The 18,721-nt window shown below is 45.9% G+C and overlaps 1 long non-coding RNA gene across 1 annotated transcript in view; it reads right to left on the bottom strand.

The window, feature by feature from the left end:
• The window catches only part of LOC147659651 (uncharacterized), a 49,923-nt gene extending 31,419 nt beyond the window's left edge, over nucleotides 1-18,504 (bottom strand). The window contains exons 1-2 of the long non-coding RNA XR_015307191.1: nucleotides 18,201-18,504; nucleotides 11,383-11,425 (exon numbers count right to left, since the gene is read on the bottom strand). This is a non-coding gene — a long non-coding RNA (uncharacterized LOC147659651). The remainder of the gene's footprint in view (nucleotides 1-11,382; nucleotides 11,426-18,200) is intronic.
• Between the last annotated feature and the right edge of the window lie 217 nt (nucleotides 18,505-18,721).

Genomic DNA, 18,721 nt, shown 5'->3' with positions numbered 1-18,721 from the left:
CCACGAGGAGCAGCATCCTCTTTTCTCAGCCCTTCTCATCTAACTGCCAACCCACCTCCAGTCCCACACCAACTTTCCATGACATCACACACTGGCTGAGCAGAGCAGAGAACAATGGAAGTGTGCACAGAATGCATTACAAGCATAGCAGATTATAACACATCTCCTTTCATTAGAAATAATAAAATGCGAAAAGAAAACAAAAGATATAAAATTATAAAATGCAAACAGATGCGCCACTCTCATGTCGCGCTGCTCTGATTCTCCCTTTTTACGGCCGCATCCGCAAGGTCTGAATTCCTGCTTTGTCGACAAGGCTACTGCTATAACAATGCTGCAGACATTTTGCATGAAATACACGTGGCTATTTCCTTTTAAGCTGCACACGTTCTAAACTTTTTTTTACATCAGATGACACGCGGCGATTGTTGCCCACGGTGCGCGTTATGACAGTGGATCACTTTTAACATCAGGGCTCGAGTCGGGGGTACACGCAGGTACACGGCATCCCCCCACTTTTTTTACAGGGTGGACGCCGTCCCCCCTGCCAAGAAGCTGGGCCCCACAGAAATTTGCTGAACGTGTCTGGGTGTAATTTTCAGACACCGGGACACGTACGAAAAAAGAGAACAAGGGAGACCCTACTCACAAAGGAACCAGGGTAATGCGTTTATCCAGAAAAACAATGGTTCCTGTGGCATATCACTTTATAAATATTTGATAAACTGAGGCTTAATAACAATCCAAGTATTAGAGAAAGGGTGGCATCAAGGAGAGAGAAACACAAATATATCAGTTTCAAACCATTTTTTTTATGCTTCAAATGACAGATATAGATAAAATAGATTTGACTGCGCCATATAATACAATATACAAAGTGCAATGTGTCCCCAGTGATTTGTGAAGTAACCAAAAAACAGCGTGTGTACAGTTAGGTGAACTATACAGGTTACAGTGGTGGCTATTTACAAGAAGGAGACATGACTCAGAGCAATTATTTAAATCAATTGTAGAACAGCCGCTATAAAATCATAGTGAAAGGGTAGGGAGGCCTTCAAGGGATATAATTCAGGAAAGAAATCAGTTTCGAGCTTTTTCCCGTGTTTCCAGTCAAATTAACTTTGACCCGGCTCCGTATCTCAGCAATCATAGAAACGAAGTTGTCAAGCGCCCAGTGGCCACAATTTGGATAACTGCACCAGCTCATAAGATTCCATGTCCATGGATACAGATATTATATGTTAAAAGGATCTTTGGTCCCCAAGTTCTATATCACAGAGATTTTTAAGCGTCCTTCATTTTTGAGCCATTTGCCATCCAGAATCGATCGACCAGTGTATTCTTGGCGCTTTCACCTGTGGGACGATTGTGTTCTTTTCATAGGCACCCGCCCGGTTTCCAACGCTAAAACTTCGCCTTGAGACCAACATTGTGGTATCTCATTCCATTTGGATTACAGCACAGCTCACAGCAGTGTTTTAATGACAACAGTCCTGAGGATGGTCTCGATAATTTTGTTGTAGAGAGACCGAAACGTCGACCTTCATCTTATCTCTACAGTGTTTGATTCACTTTGTTTTCTGAGATAGATGTTTTTTCTAGGTTTTGCTGTATTATTGATCATTTGCTATTAGGCTATTCATACCAGCATCTCCTTACCTGCTTTTTTGATTTATTGCTGATTCAATGAACTTTTTGATAAAATTCCTTTTTTGATACACCTTTGTGTTTTGTTGTTTATATGTTTACATGTTTCTATGTGTTCTATAAATTGATTTTGTGTATTCAACTATATGATTCATACATTAGGTTAATTAATTTTATTCTAAAAATATATTGAATAACTGATTTCTTTCCTGAATTATATCCCTTGAAGGCCTCCCTACCCTTTCACTTAACTACCCAAGCCCTCAAGGGTTTAACTGGGTTGCTCACTCTCTTTGAATCGCTATAAAATCATAGGCACTGTGTGAGTCTCGTTCGCCTCCAAGTACGTCGACGGCGTTTCGACCCTTAGAATGAGGGTCTCATCAGGACTGGGAGTGAGGGACGTCTATAAAACATAATATATATTGTGTAATTATAAGTATATGTAGTCACCATGAATATATATAAATATTCTTGGAGAAAGTAAATGAATTTACCTTATACTGGGCTAATGAAAAGTGTAACCCATGCGTGTGAAAGTAAACTGAATTTACTTACAGTTATCAGATGACGCGCGGCGATTGTTGCCCACGGTGCGTGCTATGACAGTGGATCACTTTTAACACCAGGGCTCGAGTCGGGGGTACACGCAGGTACACGGCGTCCCCCCACTTTTTTTACAGGGTGGACGCCGTCCCCCCTGCCAAGAAGCTGGGCCCCACAGAAATTTGCTGAACGTGTCTGGGTGTAATTTTCAGACACCGGGACACGTACAGCACGTGACGTCATGAAGTACTTTGCATAGTGTCAGTCCCCCCACTTCTTTTTATAGGACTTGTGCCCTGTTCTGAACACCAATCACAATCCGGTCTTTTTTTCATGCCACGCATCGAACCATTCTGCACGGGGCAGTCCTTAGCACGTGCGTGCCTCACCTGCGCTATGGAGTACGTTCTGCAGATGTGCCGGAAAAAGTCTTACAAGGAATTCCTGGTACACTCTATTCCTAGAAGCAGCGCACGCCAGGCCAGCCTCGCCTTTTTAAATGCCGCTACAATTACTTGCGCTCCAGCATGCACAATGGGGTGGCCAACAACAACAGTCCACGGCCTGTTAACACTAACACACCATTTTAAGGCTTTACACTAACTGCTAAGTGCCTTCATCTCACACAATGCTGGCTCACTCACCACGCCATGCCTTCACTTGCTGGCAGTTCGGGCTGGACTGTTCCCATGAGGCACAGGGTCAAGGCTTATTTGCATATGGCCATGTCTGAACTGGGGTGGTATGGAGTGCAAAAAAACGATGGATTTAAGCCCAGATCTCTGTACTGGGGTGAATGTATGACATTGTTCTGCATTTTGTCCGTCAACTGTTGTTTTTGCATTGTTCACTCACCACCGGCATGTCCAGCAAACGTGACGAAATGCTGCAGCGAAGGCAACTCACTCAATCTTTTCATTGGTTGCACGATCAACCGTCCTGATCACTCAGAGTATATTCCGATTTCCGCTTGGCATGCGCCCTTCAGTTGTCAGTCTTTGGGTTTGTTGGAAAAGACACTGGTGGGGTGCAGATGTTTCTTTTTCTCTTGTTATGTCTTCAATCTGTTTTTCTCTTCTTATGTTTTCAGTCTCTTTTTCTCTTTGTTTGCATCAGTTTCTCTGACACATAAGTTGCCTTTGTCCTCAACCTACCTTCTCTTTTTTGTTTTCATCAGGGTCTCTCTCAAATGTAGGATTGTTTTCCAATCGTCACCAATATGTAACTGAATGTAGTCTCTTAGTAAGCAAGAGACAGGTAGCCAGTTCACGTAGAATAACAAGTTGTAGGTTTATTAAAGAGTTTACCGGTTACATAGTAAAGTACCCCACAAGGAGTAGCATCCTCTCTGCTCAGCCCAATCTCTGTCTGTCCTTCAGTCACTCACCAACATCCTTTGATATCATACACCCCAGTGACACACATGTAAGCCACCTACCTACTATAGCACTCGCTTGCAGGATCAGGCATGTGTTTAAAACCTACCTCTACTGCCAGCCAGTCAGTCAGTAATAGGACTAGTGAAATAAATGCATCTACTCCACACCCCTCCTACACTCACCCTCTACTGCATACTCTAACAGGACCAGGGACAAATACTACGCATCCACCCTCTACTGCTTACGAAGAGAGCATATTCAATTACAACAAATTCCCAGGATTTTTGACTTGGAGGTTTGATGGAATGTGGAGAGTGGAAGGAAACAGTGGGGTCAGCATTTAATAAGGAGTTGAGCAACAGCAGTTGCTTAGGTTAATCCTATCAAACAACATAAGCAGTCTGGTTGCAAAAAGACCTACTGTGAGCTTACAGTCGGTTTACTACTAGCCCATTACTTACAATAGGCTGCCTTTGTCACTCATTTTATTCTTATTAAATGGAATGCTGGTCTTCTCTTGTGGTTGTCCCTCACCGGGAGTATAGCGTCTTTATGATTACTTTGATTGGCTTTCATGTATCAATCCATTGCTGACATTTACGGAAACACTTTTTTCTTATGCATTCAGTACTCCATAAGAGTGCACATATTTTCTGGCTCCCTCCCTTGTGTGATACTTCACACCTCAGATACCCTCTCACCCCCTGTGCTGTGTGGCTCCTCGCTCAGCTGAGCTTCTCTTTAAAAGCACAGAATCAGGGATGTTTTGCTGGGGTATAGCTAAAAACCCTGGTTTAACCATTTCTGTGCATGGGACGGCTCGCTGTCCAGCGTCACGGGTGGCGTGTGTGTGGGACAGCTCCTGGCCGTCCTAGCACCCACCCACGGGGGAAGCTCCCCCGTGGGCCGCCCATCTATGTGCCCCCACCGGGGAAGGCAGGGGAAGCCCTTCACCTGCCTCCCCCCGCACTCCCCTCCACATCATCACAGACGTCATTAGAGGATTCCCAACGCAGTGGAAGCCATTTGCTTCCAGCATGTTGGGAAGAGAGGAGGTAAGTTTCTCCTCATGGGAGGGGGGGATTTAAACAACAGAGGCATCGGAAGAAAGGAAAGAGTTTTCCTTTCCCCTGATGCCTCTTTTGTGCATTCCTGCTGCACGATTGTGCGATCATGCAGCAGGAATGCCCACTAGACCCAGGGATTTTTTTTTTTTAATGGAGATATTGATTTACTATTTGGGGGAATCCCTTAGGCAAGTTTAGCTCCCCATATGGGGGCAAGTATGGGGGAAAGTTCTGGAATCTGCGTGGATACACAAACTTCCTCCCACCCAGCATTCCCCAAGGTTTCCTGATAAAAATGGTACCTCACTCGCGTGGGTGGGTCAAGGACCTGCGACAGGCAAGGGCCCAAAACCTATTGAGGCAACATCAAAATTACCTATCAAAAACCAACCTGGTTTTGCAAGGGGGGTCCCATACGTTTTTGGCCTTGGGCTTGGCGGCCATCTAGGAAAACCTACCAAACCCACACATTTTTTAAAACTAGACAACCTTGAGAGTCTAGCGAGGTATGACTTGCGTGGGTCAACCAACATTCTCCTACCCAGAATCCCCTGCAAATCTCAGGTTTCGCTGAAAAAAGTCACTTTTTTCTCAAAGTTCTGTGTGGGAAAATTCTGGAATCTGTGTGGATCCACAAATTTCCTCCCACCCAGCGTTCCCCCAGGTCTCCCGATAGAAATGGTACCTCACTTGTGTGGGTAGGCATAGTGGCTGCAACAGGAAATGGCCCAAATCTTACTGTGGAGACTTCAAAATTACCTATAAGAAAACTACCTGGTTTTGGGGAGGCACGTGGGATTTTAGCCCCTGGATCAGCGGTCATCTTTGGAAAGTACCAAACCCAAACATTTTCAAAAACTAGACAACCTTGGGAGTCCAATGAGGTATGGTTTGCAAGGATCCCCCAACGTTTTCCTACCCAGAATGCCATGCAAACCTCAAATTTAGCTGAAATAAACAAATTTTCAACATATTTTTGTGTGGAATCACTGTGCAGGCACAAATGTCCTACCCCACAGCCTTCTCCTTAGTATCCCGAGTAAAATGATACCTCACTTGTGTGGGTGTCCAATGTAGAATTGGCTAAAAACTTTTTTTTTTAAATTGTAGCATTTAAAATTCTCGGTGCTACACCCTTATTCCCTATGTTTTGGGCTCTTCCCAGTCACAGGCCCTTGCCCCACCCACACAACTGAGGTATCATTTTACTTGAGAGACTCAGGGGAACGCTGTGGGGTAGGACATTTGTGCCGGCACAGCAATTCCATGCAAACACTTGTGGAAAAGTTTGTTTTTTCAGCTACATTTAAGGTTTGCACGGCATTCTGGGTAGGAAAACCCTGGGGGATCCATGCAAGCCATACCTCATTGAACTCCCCGGGTGTCTAGTTTTCAGAAATATTTGGGTTTGGTACTTTCCCAAGATGGCCGCCGAGCCCAGGGCCAAAACCCCAGATGCTCCCCCCAGCCCCCAAAACCAGGTTGTTTTTATAAGTAATTTTCATTTCGCCTCGATAGGTTTTGGGCCCTTGCCTGTCGCGGTCCTTCACCCAGCCACGCGAGTGAGGTACCATTTTAATCGGGAGAACTGGGGGAAGGCTGGGTGGGAGGAGATTTGTGGATTCATGCAAATTCCAGAACTTTCTCACAGAGAAATTTGAGAAAAAAGTTATTTTTTCCAGCAAAATTTGAGGTTTGCAGGAGATTCTGAGTAGGAGAATGTTGGGGGACCCACGCAAGCCATACCTCGCTGGACTCCCCTAGGTGTCTAGTTTCCAGAAATGTGTGGGTTTCTTAAGTTTCCCTAGATGGCCGCCTAGCCCAGGCCAAAAAAATCAGGGGAACCCCTTGCCAAACCAGGTTGGTTTGTGATAGGTAATTTTGATGTTGCCTCAATAAATTTTGGGCCCTTGCCTGGCACAAGTATTTGACCCACCCATGCGAGTGAGGTATCATTTTTATTGGGAGACCTGGGGGAACACTGGGTAGGAAGAAATTTGTGGAACCACGCAGATTCTAGAAGTGTCCCACACAGAAATTTGAGAAAAAAGTTATCTTTTTCAGCGAAATTTGAGGTTTGCAGGGGATTCTGGATAGGAGAATGTTGGGGAACCCATGCAAGCCATACCTCGACGGACTCCCCTGGGTGTCTAGTTCCCAGAAATATGTGGGTTTGTTAGATTTCCCTAGATGGCCGCCACGCCCTAGGCCAAAAACTCATGTGACCCCCTTGCAAAACCAGTTTGGTGTGTGATAGGTAATTTTGATGTTGCCTCAATAGGTTTTGGGCCCTTGCCTGTTGCGGGTCCTTGGCCCACCCATGCGAGTGAGGTACCATTTTTAATGGGAGACCTGGGGAAACACTGGGTGGGAGGAAATTTGTGAAACCACACAAAAAAGTGTTTTTTTCTGCGAAATTTGAGGTTTGCAGGGGATTCTGGTTAGGAGAATGTTGGGGACCCACGCAAGCCATACCTCGCTGGACTCCCCCGGGTGTCTAGTTGCCAGAAATGTGTGGGTTTGGTAGGTTTCGCTAGTTGGCCGCCAAGCTCCGGGCCAAAAACTCATAGGACCCCTTTGCAAAACCAGGTTGGTTTGTGATAGGTAATTTTGATGTCACCTCAGTAGGATTTGGGCCCTTGCCTTTCGCAGGTACTTGGCCCACCCATGCAAGTGAGGTACTATTTTTATCAGAAGACTTAAGGGAATGCGGGGTGGGTGGAATTGTGTGTCTCGACACAGATTCCAGAACTTTTCACCACAGAAATGTGAGGAAAATGTTTTTTTTTGATAATGCTTTAGGTTTGCAAGGGATTCTGGGTAACAGAACCTGGTGAGAGCCAGTCAGCTCACCCCATCCTGGATTCCCCTTGGTGTCTAGGTTTCAAAAACGTATAGGTTTGCTAGGTTTCCCTAGGTGCCGGCAGAGCTTGGGTTCCAAAACTACAGCTAAGCACTTTGCAAAAAAAGGGTCATTTTTCTCTGTGAAAATCTGGTGTGTCCATTTTGCGTTTTGGGCCGTTTCCTATTGCGGGCACTAGGCCTAACCACACAAGTGAAGTACCATTTTTCGCTGAAGACTTTGGGAAACGCGTGGTGGGTGGAATTTTGTGGATCCACACATATTCCGGAACTTTCCACCACAGAAATGTGAGGAAAATGTGTTTTTTTGGACAAATGTTTAGGTTTGCAAGGGATTCTGGGTAACAGACCCTGGTGAGAGTCAGTCAAGTCATCCCATCCTGGATTCCCCTGGGTGTCTAGTTTTCAAAAAGGTATAGGTTTGCTAGGTTTCCCTAGGTGCCGGCAGTGCTAGGGTTAAGAAACTGCAGCTAGGCACTATGCAAAAAAAGGGTCATTTTTCACTGTGAAAATGTGGTGTGTCCATGTTGCGTTTTGAGCCATTTCCTGTAGCGGACACTAGACCTACCCACACAAGGGGAGGTACCATTTTTGGGGGGGGAGACTTAGGATAACACAGAATTGTAGAGCAACTGTTATTATCTATTGACTTTCGATGCATTTCTGCCATTCCAAATGAAATACAATGTGTAAAAAATAAGTCATTTTGAAAAATAACCTATAATTCTCATGCCAGTATGGGTACTCCCAATTTCGGAAATGTGCAAATATCTACTGTTTTTAAACTCTACATTTTGTTCCCATTTCAGAAATACATAGGTGTCTTTCATACCAACTTTTACATTTGAACATTTTCCCAGAATAATTGCCATAAACCCAGTACATAATAAAAAACCATTGCAAGGCACTGCTTAGTTATTGACTATGGGTTCGTCGGGTTCTTGGTGAACCTTTAAGTTCTATATATCGCCACAACCAGAAAGGTCCAGCGGATGTAACAGTATATTGCTTTCAAACAGCTGTCATAATTAGAAGAAGTTACAGGTGAAAACATGGACACAAATGGCTGTTTTTTTCAACTAATTTTCAATTTTTCCTATATTTAACTGTTAGTTTCAATAAAGAAACCTTGAAGGATCTACACAAATGACCCCTTGCTCAATTCAGAATTTTGTCTACTTTTCTAAAATGTATAGCTTTCCAGGATCCATTATTGGGTTCATACCCATTTCTACCATTAATTGGAAGAAGGTTGAAAACACAACAAATAACAAAAATAGGCTATATCCCGGTAAAATAGCAAAACTGTAAAAAAATATGGTTTTCCGTCAAAAGTCTGTCATTCCCAAAAAGCTGGGAAAATGTTAATTTCAGCCCCACAAACCCTTTTTGATACCATTTGCAGGGAAAAAAAACAGACACTTTCATTTGCAGCACTTTTTTCCCCAAAAAAACAAAATGTAGCTGTATTTTGGCTAATTTCTGGGTCCCTCCAGGGCAATCCACAAACCCTGGGTAGCTTTAGAATCTCCATGATGTTGGAAAAAAAGGGCGCAAATTTGGCGTGGCTACCTTATGTGGTCAAAAAGTTAAAGGGGCCTAAGCGCAAACTACCCCAAATAGCCCAAAAAAGGCTTAGCACAGGTGGGGGAAAGGCCTCGCAGCAAAGGGGTTAAGGGTTATTTTTCTTGCATTCCATATATTGCATAAAAGCACTAAGATATGGCATATAAAAGCTTTTAGGGCACTGGTGAAAAAGTCCTGTGTTACTCTCTCTCAGCTGGCCCTCTGAGACAGAAATTGTACTTAACATGACGCTTCTACTGAAGGCCCATAAATCTGTTCCCCCTGTTACTGCAGAGGAGAAAATAGCTGGAAAGTAAATTATGCCTTTGCAAGCTGATACTTCCTTATTCCCTTTACATTCTGACAATTCCTTATTTCTTCAAGTCCTGTTCAGAGTTTCCTGAATGAAAAGCATATGAAAAATAAACCATACCATTCTAAAAAGATTGAAACATTGAATTCAATCTACAGTTTTGAGATATCTTATGATATGTGTTTGCGTTTCCTCTAGAATTTTTTTTTATCTCATTTTTTTTTAACAATGCCTCACAGATTTACACAGGCAAAGCCAACAGCTTGGCACTTGATGAAAAAAGGTGAGACCCATGCCAATGCTTGTTTTTAATGGCCACTAAGTTACAATACACCCCTGCCTACTCCTGCTTCAATACACAACATTTGCTTTGCGGTGATCTATTTGTTTTTTTGTTTGCATTGCTCAAGGAGTTATTTGGCGATTGTCTTATTGTTACAGGTTGAAACACCACTTCAGTGTTTTGATTTAGCCTGGAGAAGTTCACTTAACTGCCTGTGCCCGAATTAATTATATATGCTCCATGCATATCCAAGCATTATATTCACGGAATTAATTCCAATAATTCCTTCACCAAGCATGAGTAAAGTGGTAAATAGACCACTGTCATCACATGGCATAAATGGACTGGTCATTAGTCTTTCTACCACAGCAATCAAGAGAATCTCTTATAACCATTGAAACGTTATATTTAAGGATTCATGAGCTTGTTCCCTTACCGTCTCAGGTCATAGATGACATCGTCCTGATTTGGCAGGGCGAAGAGATGGGTATTTCTGTGCGCGATTAACTGAATTCCAAACTATCTCCACAGCAGGGCTTTAAGTGGGGTGGGTCCTGCCTGTGCTCAGCACTGGCAATTCTGAAAAGCAGGTGCTGAGATGGGTCTTTATCAGTCTCTCCATTTTTGCCCTCACCCTCAGGATGAAAAAAACTCAACTCTGCAGCAGTACCGCCCTTCACTGCCTTTGATGCAACTTCGAAGAGACATGTTGTAGGTCTTTCATAGTCTCATCATTTCAGAACTAACACATTTTCAACATGCTATACTACGAAGCCATGGTTGTTGCTTATTTATGTTATGCAACTAACAACCATTTACAAAACCAATAGTACTGGCTTGTTGTAGGTGTAATATTACTTGTTCTATCATATAACTGGATGCAGTGACAGAAGCAGCAAAGTACCTCTCGGGCGGTACACTATGCTAAGCATAGATGTTTAGCTTACTTTTGCAGCCACACACTAATTACATGGACCACGCCCATTTGAGAGACCCCCCAGTTTTTTCATCCCACTCCCTACTCAAGAATCTAATGGTTTTCTGCATGTGACTAATGGGGGGACACAAGCTCACCATTACTGCAGTAGCGTTTATTACCTGAACTGAGAAAAGGGAGGGCCCTAAGAGAAACTCCTGGGCGCACTGAAAGGCCTGGGACAGGGCATGGACAAAGTTGTGCATATGCCTGAATCTAGGCTTTCAGAAGTGCTCTGGTCTCCAGCTGTACCTATGAATGGACAGAGACTCGAAATAGGCCTGGGAACCAAAATAAACGTGTCTCCAGTTAGATAGCTACAATGTGACCCACCTTTGCAAATTAGGGCGGTTTTGAACTTGGAAAGATACGTTGCATAAGTATTTTGCAAGTATGGAAAAGTGCAATGATTTTAACTTAATGCAGGCAATGTTTGGTTTAATGTCGGGTAAATCAACAGTAGAAAGAGGCCCAAGGGACCATAAAACAGACCCAAAAAGAGTCCAAAACAGACGACACACTGATAGGTCATGCCAGCTACTGGGAACTGCCTGGTTGCCCATAGGCCAGTCCAACCCTGACAGTACCCGACAGGATGGCTATAGCTAGTGGGGCTGTTGCATGGGAATAGATGGAACACTGCTGTCTCCTCAAGCAGAAAAAAACGGACAATCGATATTTAAAGGTTCCTATTTCTTTTCACAGCTGATAGATGGTTAGCAACAAGCACAATCAGGCCTTACCTTTAATGTTGGGTAGAACACTGCATGCTTTCCACTTTTATTCCTAAAATACACAAGAAAGCAATAGTCACACATCTGCAACATTGAACTGAAGTGTCTGCCAATTATAATGCATTGTTAATTACTATGTAACGCTTTTGCTAACAATACTGCAAAAACTGAATTTGGAGTCCTAAGCCAGTTACTATCGGTAAACAAATGAATTGCAGCTTAGAAATAAGGTGCTTCGAGATGGTTCTGCTGTGGGTCACCCATGTGGATGCATAAGTGACTCGCACGGTCAAATGGCAGGCAGTCCGTGTACTGGGAAGGTCAGAAGGTTCATAAATTGCTTCTCACAGCTTTGATGGCTGGAGGGCAACACTTAGTTCAAATGAAATCTTGGGTAGACATGGGGCTAGTATAGAAGGGGAAGCAGAGGGTCTGGCAGAGGCCTGCCTTTGGTGTCTGTCAGCAGCTGGAATAGTTATCGCCAGTTAGTCAGGGAAGTGGAGGAGTTATGCAACAGTAAAACAGGCCTTCCAGGATCAATGCTGATTTGAAGTTGGCTGGGTCTAGTCTGAGGTGGAATGGATGGCAAAAAAAAACAATGGAGTGAGATATTGGCCCAAGTAATTACTAACAGCGGAGATTATTTGTTTTTGTATTCTTCACCGTGGCACCCCCAGTGTAACATGTATGAGCAGATCTGGGTTATGTGCTCATTGTGCCACTGGAACCAAGCTGCACCTGACTGAAGAGGCCCATATAGGCGAAAACCAGTCCTCATTCTAGCCCATAGCACCTTTAGAGACGAGTGCATGCTGATGGCTTGTGTTTCAGTTCAGGCTCGAGTGTCACTACTGGAGCAGGATCAAAGCTGATTCGCATAAGGTAGGGCCTAATCTAAGGTGGCATGGTGGGCAAAAAATGATAGGGATACAGGGCCGAGTAACTGCCAGTGGCTGAGATTTTTTCAAGCATTTCATCCATCTCATTTTTGTATTCTTAACTGTCAAACCCTAAGTGCGGAGAGTATGCCTAGACGTGAATCCTATGCTCACACTGTTGTTGGAAGCAAGCTGAAGCCAATTGAAGAGGCCAAAATTGGGTAAGACCATTCTTGGGTTGCTTGTGTTTCAGACGATACCTGCCTTGGCAGTTCGGACTGGACTGTTCCTAGTGGAACAGGATCAAGGCTGATTTACATTTGGTTGGGTCTAATCTGAGAGGGCAAAAAACAGATGCACCCGGATGTAGCACAGATAACAAACAGTGATTAAAATTATATCAAGCATTTCATCCATCATTTTTTTGTATTCTTCAATGTGACGCACCAAGTGCTATGGGTATGCCCAGATATGGGCTGCGTGATCACTATCTTGCTGAACTGAAGAGGCCCAAATAGGCTGAAACCAGTCTTGGGTTGCTTGCGTTCCGGTCCCGAGAAAATTAGGCTTGGCAGTTCAGTTAGGACTGTTCCTCCTGGAACTGGCTCAAGGCTGACTTGCATATGGCTGGGTTTAATCTGAGGTGGAATAGTGGGCACAGAATAGATGGACTGGTATGTGGCCTGAGTAATTATCAGTGTCTGAAATTAATTCAAGAATTCCATCCATCACTTTTTTCCATTCTTCATTGTGACACCCTAAGTGGGACGAGTATGGTCAGATATGGGCGCTGTTCTCACTGTGCCACTGGAACTAAGCTGTACCTGACTGAAGATGCCCATATACGATAAAACCAGTCTTAGGTTTCTTGTACTCCGGTTTGGAGAGGAAGAGTCTGGCTAGTCAGTCGGGATGGACTGTTCCTACTGGAGGAGAATCAAAGCGGATTTGCATATGGAAAGATCTAGTCAGAAGTGGCATGGTGGGCACCCAAAAGACAAACTGGGATGTGGTCCCAAGTAATTACCAGTGGCTGAGATCAATATAAGCATTCCATCCAACGTTTTTTGTATTCATCAGTGACAAAAGATTAGTCGGAAAAGCAGGACTCCCCTGACAACTGGACTGCAAATAAGCAATGGAACAGTTTCATGGGAACAGCACTCCTGAGGAGGCCATGCAGGCACCGCTGTGCCCCCCCCGGTGCAGGTGGGCACACCCTTCATCTCAAAGGGGGCCACTTGGCCAGGCCAGCTGCTACCAAATAAAGAGTGGGGAAGCAGTAAGGCTGCTGAAGAATGGGTAATGGGGGGCCCCTCACATTACCTCGCAGGGGGAGTCTGAGGTTTGTTACGTCACTGCATAGATTTCGACAGCAGGTACACCCTCATACCCATAGGGTGACCAACCGTCCGTAAATTGCTCGGACCGTGCGTCATTTTGGTGTCTTATCCGTAATTATTCCTTTTACAACGCCTTTTGTCCGTAATTTTGAAGATTAATTACAGCGAGCTGTGTTGTTCCCCTGCGAGAAGCCCCAAGAGATTAAAAGTTCTCAGGGGTCAGCACTCACTTCTCTGCTGAACTCCGGAGGCTGCAGCAGCCCCTCACTGAGTTCGCACAGAATGTGGATAGGCCCACTGTCATTCCGACTGAGGCTAATTATCCCCTTTCGAATGACAGTGCGCCGTCTGCCTTAAGCATAGCATGTGCCAGTCAGTGCCTTGGAGGCCAGTGACTCACTTGGAGCCAGTAGATCGAAGTTGGTGATTAAATAGGAGCTTTCCCCAAGCAGATTACTGTGGGGAACTTGTGGCCTTGTATTATTTGCCAATGTTGTTCCCGGAGAGTGTTGGGGCAGGAACAATGACGGGACAGGAGCAGTGACGGAATAGGAGAGGTGACGGGGCAGGAGAGGTGACGGGGCAGGAGAGGTGATGGGGCAGGAGAAGTGACGGGGCAGGAGAAGTGACGCGGCAGGAGCGGTGACGGGGCAGGAGAAGTGACAACGCAGGAGAAGTGACAGCGCAGGAGAAGTGACGGGCAGGAGCGGTGATTAGGCAGGAGCGGTGACCGGGCAGGAGCGGTGAATGGACAGGAGCAGTGAATGGACAGGAGTAGTGACCAGGAGAAATGACGGGGCAGGAGCGGTGATCGGGCATGAGCAGGAGTGCTGACCGGACAGGAGCAGTAAACGGGCAGGAGCAATGAACAAGCAGGAGCAGTGATGGTGCAGGAGCAGTGACGGGACAGAAGCAGTGACGGGACAGGAGAGGTGACGGGGCAGGAGAGGTGACGGGGCAGGAGAGGTGACGGGGCAGGAGAACCGATGGGGCAGCAGCGGTGAACGGACAGGAGCAGTGAACGGACAAGAGCAGTGAACGGGGCAGGAGAAGTGATGGGGCAAGAGAAGTGATGTGGCAGGTGTTGTGATTAGGCATGAGCAGGAGCGGTGACCAGGTAGGAGCAGTGAACGGGCAGGAGCAGCAACGGAGCAGGGGAAATGACAGGGAAGGAGCGGTGGCGGGACAGGAGAAGTGACGGGGCAGGAGAAAGTGACGGGCAGGAGAAAGTGACGGGCAGGAGAAAGTGATTTCTATTTATGTTCTTTGCCTGTTTATTTATATACTATTGCATGACATCCACTGATGTGTCTGTAAAGCATACCTTTTGTCCTGAATGTTGACCCCGAGTACTGAATTTTTACACTCACTGTCCTGAATTTGCGCCCATGCCAGTTGCCCAACCTACATACCAACCATATTTACTAATTCGAACCCATTGAACGCAGAGGACACAAGCTCCATTCGATGCTTTACAGATGTTCACAATGTAGGCCGCTGGCTTGAAGTGGGTTAATGCGCGCCGCCGCCCGCATCTGCTAGAGGAGCGGGCTTATCCTCACCAAGCCCTCTGACCACTGATGTGCTGCCGCAGGAGGAAGTTCATAGGCCGGAGCTATTTTAAAATGCTTTCATCTGATTTGTTCTGGGTCTGCGCACCCAGGAGTGCTGCCTTGGCGAATGCGCGGGTACAGCGTGCTGAGCCGCGGAGACGCCGCCAGGGGACTCTGCTCTGGGACTGCAGGTAATTTGAGGATTCACTGGCGCGCATGCGCGGCCCTGGACCGGCATCCAACGTCCAACGTTAGTATCCACAAGAGCTGGGCACGCGCTAGCACGGCGCAGAAGAGGAAGTCCTGGCTGGATTTGTGCAGGTTATTTTAGAGTGGCAGGCGGTTCTCCACTGCACAATACACGTGTTTTTCCTTCATCGATGCGGCTTCTCGTGTTCAAGTACATGTAGCAGGTGAACAGTGTCCTGCGGAGTAAGATGGCGGGCGGTGTGGATAAGAGGAAGGGGCTTTAAGAGGCAATTAGAAGAGGGCATAGGCAAGTGAAGCGGCAGAGTGGTTAGCGCCTTGAGGAAAAGCATACGTCTTTTGATGCTAAGGAGTGGAGAACTGGAGAAAATATGAGAACCCCAGTGATGGAATATAAAGAGAAAATCTAGGGCAGAAGGAGGAAGCCTAGTCAAGAAGAAGAAATGAAGAATCCTGGGTGAAAAGGAACCATGAAGAAACCAGGCAGTGAAAGAGCAGGAGAGATGCAAGAGCTAAGGTGGGGGGGGGAGGGGAAAGGGGGAGGAGGGGACAGAGGGAGGAGGGGCAATCAAACCGGAGAGAAGAGAAGGGTGAAGGAAGGAACGCTGAAACCACGGATAGGGGCGAGATGGCAGCCGAGGGTAAGCATGGGCTAATTTTGCGAATCTCGCGTTCGCGAATTTTGCGGATTTGCGAACTCGCAATCCGCAAAATCCGCGAATTCCCGCAAATTATTTTTTTTTTTTGTGTTCGCGCGTGTTTCTGCCAGTTCGCGAGGGTTTTTACAATTTCGCAATTTGCGAACTTACCTGTCGGGTCGCAAGTTTTGCGAACTTGTTGTTTCTACGTGTCCAGCCTGTTTGGGACACTCTTCTTCATCACTGCCACTCTCTGTCACCACTGCCACTCTCTGACTACTCATGCCACCCTCTGGCCCACCCATGCCACCCTCTGTTTCATCACCACACCCTCTGGTTGTCCAGTGTACATTATTTTCGGCAAAGCAAAGCACACCTTCCCTGCCTCAAGTGACCTGAATTAATTTGGGGCTGATTAATGTGTCAGAATATTTTTTTAGCTGGCACCTGCTTCCTTAGTGCTTCCTGATTAGTGATCTTTTGCACTTGCTAAGTGCTTTCATTGTTGCAAAATTAGTTACAACACCTGCCCTGCCCCAACTGACAATAATGAATTAGGGGCTGATTAATGGATTTTAACTTCCAGCCTGGCTCCTGCTTGTCTCCCTTAGCTGTAATTCAGGACCTTTGTGGCATATGTGTAACTATTCTGAGGTTCAGAGCAGGGTCACATAATAGTTGCAACTGGCAACTGAACTCTGGAGGGGCCCCTCAGGAAGCACTACAGGAAATGGCTACTAATGATGAGCCTGAACTTTTGAACCTGGTAAGTAGTTTCAGTTTTGCAAAGATCGTATTTCTGCAATTTAGCACTTACTCGCGGGGTGCGTAGTTGTACTGGCAAGCCGCGAACTCACGCGAACAGTGCGAGCAAGCCATAAAATCTGCTGCTCGCGGATTTGCGGATTTTGCGGGAGATTCGCGGATCTCGCAGATTGCGAATTTACCGAAAATCCGCAAAATCCGCGAGCGAAACGGATTTTCCGCCCATGCTTAGCCGAGGGGAAAAAGTGGAGGCCAGACCTGCATTAGTGGCGAGGCTGCATAGGGGAATAATAGGGAGAGTGGTGGGGGTGAGGGGGCATTTAAATCGAATCCCTGGAGAATGTAAAGAACAAGACTGTTTGGGGCAAAGACAAGTTTGGTCAGTATAACTAATCTAGAGCTCGGAAAGAGCTGGCTCGGCAATGAAAACAGAACCAAACTGCAGAGGGGGTGCGTGCAGGTGACAGGAGAGTGGACGTATCTGGAGCCTGCAGAGGAACACACATTTTGGAAGGAGTAGAATAAGATTAGGGCAGGGCTTTAAGTGGGATGAAAAAAACTGTGGGGGGTCTCTCAAAGGGGCGTGACAAATGCAATTAAGGGCGTGGCTTAAAATACGTAAGCTAAAAATCTGTGCTAAGATAGTGTGCCGCCCCACTAGTATTTTGCTGTTTGTCATTGCATCCGATATATGATACAGGTAACCTTACCTTCAACAAGCCAGGACTGTTGGCTTTGTCAATGGTTGTTAGTTGCATAAGATAAATAAGCAGCAACTGTGACTTGTATATATAATACTGAAAAAGCTTCACTTAAAGCCCTGGTGACACTATGACAATGTTGCTGCTCCTGTGTTTCAAAAAAAAAAGGGACATCCAGAGAGAAAATTACTCTCTTTAAAGCATTCCCTTCCCCTACAACGCTCATATGGCATGACGTCATGCAGTAACTTCTCCACTAGTGAGAAGTGAGCAGTGTGAGCATCGCACATCAATGTGCCTGCTGTCACTGCAAAAAGAGACCAGGGCACAAAACAGAGCACGATAGAGAACCTGTTTAGAGGCCCCCTTTAAAAAGCTGCCGTGCTCAGCACCGGTGAGACCCGGGCCACTTAAAGCCCTGGATAAGGGTGTTGGGTGAGAGGCATAGAGGGGTGGCGGGGACATGCAGTAAAGAGGGAATCTGGACCCTGAGAAGAAGACTGGGCAGGAGGGAATGAAGAAGCATGGGTACGAAGACGAGGGAGCTCCTGGGATGTTCATCAGAAAAGGAATGGATGGAGGCTGTGTGTGTCTAGGGAAGAAGAGTTGGTAAAGGCTACTGTGCATAGACCTTTTCTCCATACGCCCCCCTCCTGCCCCCCCGGCAATTAAGAAAGGCCACATGTAGCATGACTAGATTGCAGAGGCAAAGAAAAGGCGAGGAGTGGAAATGAAAACTTACTTTTTGTACTCAAAATAATGCTCAGCAATCTGCTCCTCCCACACAATCTTCGGCTTCTGCTCCGTTAGGATCTCGATGTACCTGGGGGAAAAGTAAACAATCCGCTAATTATAAAGTTGGCTTCCCACGTTCAGGTGTTTGTGTATCTTGGAGATGTGAATGCTGAAAGTTAACATGCTGTACCTAGCTGAAGTCCCTGTAGGGAGAGTCTGAGCAGACAATATGCAAGAGGCAGGCACAGGAGTCTAGAAGCAGAAGTAACTGTGACCTCTCTTATCCAATCTTGTATTCTCAGGGTCACTCCAGAATTTGGAATAAGAGTCCAACATCCAAACATCAATGCCCAGACTGGTGAGCAACGATACAACGGTAGAACAAAGCACCAGTAACTGCTGACCTCCATTGGTCTGACACACTCCCCACTGAGAGCACTCCAACTGCTTGGGCGCCACAAGGTATCTCTGAGTTGGTGATTTATAGGAGAGACACATTGTAGTCTTCAATGGTACAGTTTCCAAGGA

Source organism: Lissotriton vulgaris, unplaced genomic scaffold (genome assembly GCF_964263255.1).
Source record: "Lissotriton vulgaris unplaced genomic scaffold, aLisVul1.2 SCAFFOLD_453, whole genome shotgun sequence".
In the NCBI taxonomy this organism is placed as follows: Eukaryota; Metazoa; Chordata; class Amphibia; order Caudata; family Salamandridae; genus Lissotriton; species Lissotriton vulgaris.
This window is presented reverse-complemented; position numbering and strand designations above follow the sequence as displayed.